This window comes from Solanum stenotomum, chromosome 1 (assembly GCF_019186545.1).
Source record: "Solanum stenotomum isolate F172 chromosome 1, ASM1918654v1, whole genome shotgun sequence".
In the NCBI taxonomy this organism is placed as follows: Eukaryota; Viridiplantae; Streptophyta; class Magnoliopsida; order Solanales; family Solanaceae; genus Solanum; species Solanum stenotomum.
Genome location: NC_064282.1, coordinates 25,015,278 through 25,023,729, shown reverse-complemented (window position 1 = coordinate 25,023,729; position 8,452 = coordinate 25,015,278). Strand labels below are relative to the sequence as shown.

At 34.5% G+C, this 8,452-nt stretch overlaps 1 protein-coding gene and 1 pseudogene across 1 annotated transcript in view; both read left to right on the top strand.

Moving 5' to 3' along the window:
• LOC125853199 (uncharacterized) overlaps positions 1-8,452 on the top strand; it is a 170,963-nt gene that overhangs the window by 99,659 nt on the left and 62,852 nt on the right. The window lies entirely within an intron of this gene.
• Positions 5,702-7,216, top strand: LOC125866749 (uncharacterized; annotated as a pseudogene).

Genomic DNA, 8,452 nt, shown 5'->3' with positions numbered 1-8,452 from the left:
GGCATAACTTCTTCGTTCGAACTCCGAATGAGATGAAACGAAGTGCGTTAGGTAGCTAACTCAAAGGGCTTTCCATGGATATATTATTGGCCACCCAAATAATTTGTTTGCTAGGAGATATGGCCCTCCAAAGTAGACCCTCGAAAAAGGCTTCACTTTGAAATTTTGGATTTTGATACGGTTGCTCTAAAATTTGGGTTAGACCCATTTCCCACTCAATTTGACCCCCTAAACAAGAATATGAAGTCGGATTTTCGAAAAACGTAATGGATCTTTTTATATAGAGCTAAACAAGTTTCCAGTAACTTCCGAAGCACATTTTTTAAGAACTTTTTGGGTCAAATTCAAATATAATCATTTCATTAAGTTCTCGACTTCAAACTCACATGTAAGGCTCTAGTTTTACTCTATCATTTTCGGGTCGTTATTTAGCTTTAAAATTGGTGAAAAATGTTTCAGAATTAGTCTGGGGGCGTCTCCTAGCTCTCAAAGTTGAAAAGTGCAGAATAAAGACGTTTTGGAATTTATTTACGACCTTAAGTCGCGGTAGACCTGCCACATCGGTCCTGACCCCGCTACAGCAGCCCCGCCTTGGTGGCAGAAATCCCGCCCCAGCGGCTTGCACAAAACCAGTTAGCTATTTTAATAATTCCAAGACTCCCATTTCACAACATACCTTTAACCAATGACGTACGCTCAGATAATACCGTTCACGCTAAGATCGATTCCGGGAGTTCTACTCACCCGAATTCAATTTCGTAATTTCGTACAAATTCCTTAACCACTTATCTAACCACACATGTAATAGAAATCATAAATAAGTCACCCGATTGCTATCAGATTTCCCTAGACCTCACTGACTCTGATTTCGTCCAAATCTGAACTAGGTTGAAAAATCTAAAGTTACTACTCAAAAGATTTCTAGCCCAATTTCTTTCCCCATTGGCTTCTCTATAAAGACGGAAATGGATTGTTACAGAGGATTAAGGGTTTAACCTAGGATTGATATTATTGATTGTGATTCGGGTAATTGGGTCTTGATTGTTGATACTTGCGTATAAATTATTATTTGTAGACCTAGAACAAGCGGATAGAATTCGAAAAGGGAAGATTCAAGTGCCTTAGGGGATTCAAACTTGAATTCGAGGTAGGTGATAGTTGTGATTTCATGTTAGTGTGATATATGTTTGTAATTGCTCACTATAATGTATGTATGTATGCGAATGTTGCATTATTGATCACCCTAATCATAAATGAGGATAATTAAATAATTGTATGCCATGAATCACCTCTTGTTGTATGATTGTGAGAATATACATTGTGATTTGATTATGGTTTGTTGAATGAATCGGGTGTCACGTTCCGTCACACTAACTTGGATCGATTGCCACGTTCCGAAATAAATATGGAATCGATTGCCACGTTGCAGCATAAACATTAAATCAGATACCACGAACCGGTACACTAATAGTTTGAGTTTGGGTTCCATGAGAGGACCATCGAATTGTGTTGTATATCTACTTGCGATGATTTCTACATATCTAATGATGATTGATGTTGGAAGATTGTATGTTGCTCTAAATTGATAATCAATGTGTATTATTGAGAACGTGAGATGCTATAGTGATCCTGAAAAGATGACTAATATTGTATATGTTTGGTATATGCCTGTTTTATAATGTTGTGGTTAATTGCATGTGTTTCACTTATTGGGATAGCGACTTGATCCTACCAGNGATCCTGAAAAGATGACTAATATTGTATATGTTTGGTATATGCCTGTTTTATAATGTTGTGGTTAATTGCATGTGTTTCACTTATTGGGATAGCCACTTGATCCTACCAGTACATTGTGGTTGTGTACTGATACTGCACTTGCTTGTTCTTTGTTGAGTACAGGGAATCTTCAGGCGGATATTGATAGACCTCAGCTAGGTGACAATTGAGCGTGACCGGATTCAAGGGTGAGCCAGTTCTTTCAGGCTACCATTGATCTCTTTTATTCAAGTCCATTTTTTTCGGGGTTATATTATTTGTTTAAGGTGTTTGATTAGTTTCGGGGCTGTTTCCCTTGATCTTAGACTTGTCGCTAGTAGAGTTTTGGCACAATGACTTTCAGGTTCTTGGGGTTGTTCTTCCGCATTAGTTAGTTGTTAAAACCTTGGAGTTTATTAGAACTCCATTTTTATAGTCATTTAAACCTGCTTCCGTATTTTTAAATGCTTTGATTTTCATAAAATTTGTTTGTTTGGATTGTAGTAATAGTTCTCCCACTGGTGGGCTTGTGTGGGTGCTAATCACGACGGTCTAGGTCGTGACAAAATATATTTATATATATAATGGGGAAAATAAGCAAATACCACAACAATGTACATATACTCCTATAGTATCATTGACTAATGAGTAATTTCTGAACAAGAAATCTTAATGATACCACAACAATATACATATACTCTTATAGTATCATTAACTAATGAGTAATGAGTAATTTCTGAACAAGAAGTCTCAATGATACCAATAAAGTATATATATTGATTTAGTATTAATTAAGTGAAATTATCAGTCTTAATGATACCAATACATTATATGATACTGATTTAGTATTAGTTCAGCGAAAATTATCGGCCTTAATGAATGGGGGGTATGGGATGTAATCTTTTATTATGGCCCATTTATGTAGTTTTTCCTAATACGTGTATAATTAATGTATACTGACTAGAAAAACTAAATAATAAATCTGTCCAACTATTTGTGTGAAGATACCTAATTTACAAATATATCTAAATGTAGAAGCGTAAGTAGAGTTGAATCCTAAATTCAAAGTTTCTGCTCTTGGGCAATTCTCACTTACGAAATCCCAAATCTATTTATTCTAATAAATTATCGGGGTTTGAGATTTTTTTTCTTTGGAACCACAAAATTATCCTCTATCATTACCCTTTGAGTGTGTACAAGTAAAATATATTTAGGGGATTGGTCAACACTTATATAGAATGCTAAAATTACATAAGAAAGTGTGTATATGCTTCTGCCAGTAATGGATGATTAACAAGTCATTTTTTAATTTTCTTGTTCCTGAAACAACAGTAAGTTGTAACTTCCCTTTCATTTCTCTATAATCTTTTACATTTACATGTCGAACTCACTAACTCAACTAATTTAAATTTTTTTTGCATAAAAACTATTCAAGGGAAAAACACTATCTACATTTCTTTAATTCCAAAGCTCAAATTCGATAACACATTTCCTCGTCCAAAAATAAAACTCAAGACTATTGTTTGTAAAAGAGGTGAAGTTATTGAAGTGTTACTACTATTTCTAGTTGATAATTTTTGTGACACATTATGAATAGAATAATCAGGTTCGGGGAGAATTGGTTTTGTTGTCCTTGCCCCTCGGTGCTTTTGTACAATTTGGTACGACCAGTAAACAAACTTATTTTCCAAGAAAACATTTGTTTCATACCAAACACACTAAATAGAATCTGTGTTGCAACTAATTATAATTGTTTATCGCCCTTGTTTGAATAACAATTTGAATTTTTGACCAAAATAAGCCATTATTAAAATCAATTCACCAAAATAGTATATTTTTTAAAAAATTTACGAAACTAGTATAAACGTGGTTCACAGTAACGTTTTAGGCTTTATTTTATTGAATAAAATTAATGGGAAAAAGGACGGACGGATAACGACGTTTAATAATAACACGTCATTGGAGATAACGTTTTAAACATAAAATGTTACCCTGAATAACGATTATAGCCCATGTGTACTAAATCCCAATCATTCTTATCAATTGAACAAAACCCATCAACTGAACAAAACCACATGGACTCCAGCAACTATTGCGAAAAAACCCTCACCTCTCACCACTTTATTCCTAACCCACCTGCAAAAAATCCGACCGCTTACAAAATTGATGCGCTAACTTTACTGGATTTGAAATCCTTTTTTTCAACTGTTGAAGATTTGACACACTAAAAGAGATTCATATAGGGGTGAAACTTTCAAAATTTTGAAGGAGGTTGGCAATTTTACTGGTATAAGTCGGTCAAAAAGCTTTGAAAGAGAAGTATCTTTTTGTGATTCATGTAATTTTGTCACACACTAATACTTTTGATCTTAAATTTGATGTATATTATTTTTATTTTTTTTTGTGAATGAAGTTAACGTTTTATGTATATGTTGCTGGTGAAGCATTTGTGCAAGGTTTTGTTCATTATTTGAAAAACATTCATTTGTGTGTAGATATTTCTTTTATGGCTAGTAATAATACATACCAACTGAATCCCGATCTACTTGATCCTTCTGTATTAACCGAATAACTCACTCATAGGTCACGAGATATGTGGATAGGAAATGATAATATGATTTTGAACACAAGGAAGTGTGATGGAAAGTTTTGGGAGCTCGGAAAGAACATCCCATCCATCCACGAGTCTTAGATGTAATTAGATTATCCGGATTGTACGGTGTTTATAGATCTCACCGGCCTGTTGTAGTTCATATTTTAATCACTTCACTAGTTGAGAGATGACATCCTAAGACTCATACCTTCCACTTTAAGACAGGTGAGACCACAATCACCTTACAGGACGTGGAGATATTGTATGGCTTACCTGTGAAAGGTAATCCAGTAATTGGATATGAACCACATAGGACTATAGCGGATTGACAAAATATTTGTCAAAGACTATTAGGTTTTACTCCTTATACTCAAGACTTTAAACATAGTAGTCTTAAGGTCTCCGCGCTTAATGCACACTTGCGACTTCAACCACAATTGTCTAATGTGGCAACACAAGATATGGTCAATGAGAAGGCTAGGTGTTATATGTTTTGGATGATTGCTGGTTTTATGTTGGCAGACACATCTGGTGGCTTTTAAAGCTTATGTACTTGCCTATGCTCGAAGATATCATTGTATTAGGGTCTTACAGTTGGGGTAGTGCAACCTTAGCATGCTTATATCGCTTTCTTTGTAAAGCCTCCCAAAGTACCCAGAATAAGATTGCTGGATTCCTACAACTACTTCAGGTATACCTAATAATGATACAAATTATTTATTGAAATTTCTTCTTGTTTATAAATATCTCTCTCTATATATAATGTTAGATTTGAGAATGGGATAAAGTTATTGTCCTCAGGCCTCAATAATAGCACAAAAAGACACGAGAAATATTTTTCATGTTGGTTTACCTAGGGGTCCACATGTTGCTAGACGGTTTGCACATTGTAGTTGGACCAACACTACCAAGCATGTGCTAAGAGTTTTTAGGGATGCGCTTGATTCAATGATTGAAGATCAGGTAGGATGTTGTATTAGTTTTCTCTTAGCTTTCATGTATATTATAATTGTGAACTTTTTTTGTCTCATGTAGTTTATTTGGGAACCATATGTTGCTGACTTGATTGAGAGTTTTCCCGACTATTGCCGCGTTGAAAGAGATGTATGGGGTGCTAGAGTTCCAATTTTTTGTTGGGATGTCGTGGAGGTTCATTTGCCTGATCGAGTTATGAGGAAATTTGGATTGGTTCATGAGATACCATCTCCATTTCCATTTGATGCTACTCATTTTCACCACGATCGTCGAGGAAGTCCAAACACTAATTGGGAGTTGGAGCATGCACAATAGTTACCTTTTTGGAACCATATTGACCAATATGTCTGTAATGCACCAATCATTCATGGATCACTTATGTATGATGATCCCTACCTTATTTGGTTCAAACATATTACTCGTTTTATTGGTAATCCTACTTCGCGTCCTCCACAGCTACAAGGTTATGTGCCTAATGCGACTTCATATGAAACAATGGTAAGTTCAATACTTGGTTTTTCTTTTAAAGCTTATTTATGAGTTCTGGACAGCCCAGATGCATCATCACCCTTCTCTGATCATTGTTATGTAATGTGATTGGTTCATGGAACTGATAGATTAATGTTAATTTGTTTGGTTTAATTGAACTCTTTTATTTTAGTTTGAATTACGTAGTGTGATTGGTTAAGGCAAAATTCTGGGACTTCTTAGCTCTAGCCCTTGATTTTCATGAGAGGGAAGTTTAGGATTAAGGCAAAACTCTAAACTATGTTCGGTTAAGTTCATGATGAGGAACATTGATTATTCTATTGTACAAGAACACCTCTAAGTGACTGAAAATATTGAGGAGAAGAGAAAGATGATAAGAATTGACCTTTATTTCCATTCTATGTCACAAATAATTCTTTTTTTCTTAATTATCTAGTGACTCTAAGTGACTGTAGAAAATTAGGATGGTGAACTATTTTGACTGCAACAATTTTATTTCATTTTCATTCTCCTGCTCTCTTGAATCTATGTTAGTTGAAAGTGATACAGTTTGGTTGCATTTAAGTGCTGGTATGTCATTCTTTAAACAATGTGCTTAATCAAAGTTAGATCTTTTTTATTCATTAGACATGGAATGTCATTCTGTTCATAATGGATTAATAAGAATTTTCTTCTCATATAATTAATTTATTTTGCACAGGCGTGTCATATTCATTTGATGGTTAATAAAGCAATATCAATCGGTGATAACCTATCAATGGAGGGATTTTACATATTTCGTGCAATGGTGCGGGATGAAGGATCTAACTGCTTAACGTATGTTCAAGAGGTTGATAGGATTAATATACAAGAAGTGGTGTTGCGGGTAGAAGGGTACATGCTGTTGAGAGAGGTCGAGCGCCTACTGAAATGGGTGACGAGGATCAAGCCACACAAGATGTCCAAGCAGCACCGGAATATGAACCAACAAATACTAAGATTGTTCCATACATGACACCACAGACTCCACTAATATCAAGAGATCTAAGTATTTCATCACATGAGAATGTCTTTGGTAGTTCTCTACCTCAACGTTTTGACGATGTTCCAAACTTTACCTCATCGCCTGTAGAAGGTAATGAATTGAATGATTCCAACGATGAAGTGAATGGTGATGAGACGGAGGATGCAAGCCAAGGTGGTGAACCTTCGGTGAAGAAGAAGTGTATAATTTTTCGTAAGCTTTGTGGGATATGTACTTTTAAATCTTTACATTCTATCTTTGACATAAATACTTATTTTTTAATTGAGTAATTGTAAAATTCTTTTACTTGCCAGGGAGTCACCATCTTAACGAGCACGGTCAAAAGAAAAAAAAAACGTAATAAAATCTTTGTAGTAACAAAGAAGAAAAACAAAGGATAAATCATGAGGCAAAGACTTTCGAGTAAGGTTTTACCATCATCTCGCAAATTCGTTTTCCTATCATTAGATTCAATTGTTAACAATTCAAAATTTCTATTGTAGAGTTTTTGTGAGGAAGAAAAGAAGACAGTTTGGAGCATGACCATAAAGAGTTAACTTCCCTTCTGTATAGCTTCAGTTCATTAGCTATAAAATGATAAATTAGCTTCAATTCATAAATTATTTGTCTTTTTTCTTGAATTTTGTTTATAACTTCCCTTCTGTATAGAATTTTGAATATAAGTCTAATAGAAGACTCATTGGTATTGTTTGAATTCGGTTGGACTGTAAGATTTTGATCGTGTCAATATACATTTTGACCTCTAGAAAGCCCTTCAGTTTCACATCTATGATTTTCAATATATTTTCCAATTTTCCAAAGATTATCACCAACCTTTCGTCCTCGAAGAAACCACAAGCAACCCAATAAAGTATAAAACTTGCATCTCACAACCCATAGACTCTTGTTTGATGTTACCACCTTGAACTCTTTATTTTTTTCAAACTCCAAATCGCCACAGCCCGTTTTAGTTTTTCTTTACTACTTTTAACTCTTTATTTTTCTTCAAACTCCAAAGTCTTTTTTGGTATCCTCAGACCAAACTGAACAATGTTCCATCTCAGATTCACATGTAGACATGAAAATGACTTCCTCATTCTCCAAGGTCCTGAAATAGGGTACATCATGATTTTGCATTTCAGGCACATCCTATTCGCATCGATTAGAATGATTTATGCCAATATCATTTTGAGAAAAATCTCTAATATCAACTATATCTTCATTAAGTTCACTTTCATCATCATCTTTTGAAGGTTCATCTTCCTCCGAACTTTCATCACTAATTTCAACATTTATATCATTATGTAAATCAATGTCGGTCTCATTTTCTCTGTGAAAAAAATATTAGTTAAATTCTAACAAAGTTGTGAAACTAATTAAATAATAAACTAATCAACAAGTTATGTTAACAAATTGTTACACTAAAATTAAGTAAAATATAAACTTGTTACTTTACCTGGCCTTATATTCCATGTGACTACTATCAAAATGTCTTTGGCTACTTGAGCCTTCACCAAATAGTCAATGGTCACGCATAGACAATTGTTGGAATGATGGTGGAATAATCGGTTCTGCAAAATGAGGTTGACTGATCGTGGCAAATTCATAATTTTGAGACAATAGATTCATGTGAAAAC